General features: G+C 46.5%; 1 non-coding gene across 1 annotated transcript; it reads left to right on the forward strand.

The window, feature by feature from the left end:
* Window positions 1–403: 403 nt before the first annotated feature.
* Window positions 404–510, forward strand: LOC124723915. Its single transcript, XR_007006575.1, has one exon. It is a non-coding gene; the product is annotated as a U6 spliceosomal RNA (small nuclear RNA).
* The last annotated feature ends 227 nt before the right edge of the window (window positions 511–737 follow it).

Below are 737 nucleotides of genomic sequence, written 5' to 3' on the forward strand. Positions count from 1 at the left end.
TCATGATGAAAAATGACCTGTCATTATCACTGTAATGCGATGATACTTGCGTATAGCAGAAGCACTATTGCTATTGTTTCGATATGACAGCTTTACGACTAAAGCCCTGCCATCTTGTCCAGAGCCATGTTGACTGCCTGCAACTGTTATGCACACTGATGTTTGTGTTCCAATCCTACGTCACCGTACAAGTACCGGCGCATAGCGGCAGGTTATGACACTAACACTGCTAACATAGCAAACCTTGCAGCGCACAGTCTGATCACCATTCCTATTAATTTGGGGACCCGTACGGTAAATAGTTTTACGTCTCGAGTGGCTCACTTCTAATTTCATTTGTAACTCCCCTGTACCAGCCACTCAGTTGTAAACGCGAGCTGGCCGCTGTGGCCAAGAGGTTCTCGTACTCGCTTCGGCGGTACATATACTAAAATTGGAACGATACAGAGAAGATTAGAATGGCTCCTGCGCAAGGATAACACTCAAAATCGTGAAGCGTTCATCATTTAAAAAGCTGGCATAGTAGCTCAGCGTGTTCGGTCAGAGGGCTGCGTCCTCTCTGTAATAAAAAAACTGAGTCAAGGAATCAACTTGAACGGATGTCTTGCGATGTGCGCTCAGACCAACCGCGCTGCTGCTACGGTCGAAGTTTCGAATCCTGCCTTGGGCATGGATGTGTGTGATGTCCTTAGTTAGGTTTAAGTGGTTCTACGTTCTAGGGGAATGATGACCTCCGA

Source organism: Schistocerca piceifrons, chromosome X (assembly GCF_021461385.2).
Source record: "Schistocerca piceifrons isolate TAMUIC-IGC-003096 chromosome X, iqSchPice1.1, whole genome shotgun sequence".
Taxonomy (NCBI): Eukaryota; Metazoa; Arthropoda; class Insecta; order Orthoptera; family Acrididae; genus Schistocerca; species Schistocerca piceifrons.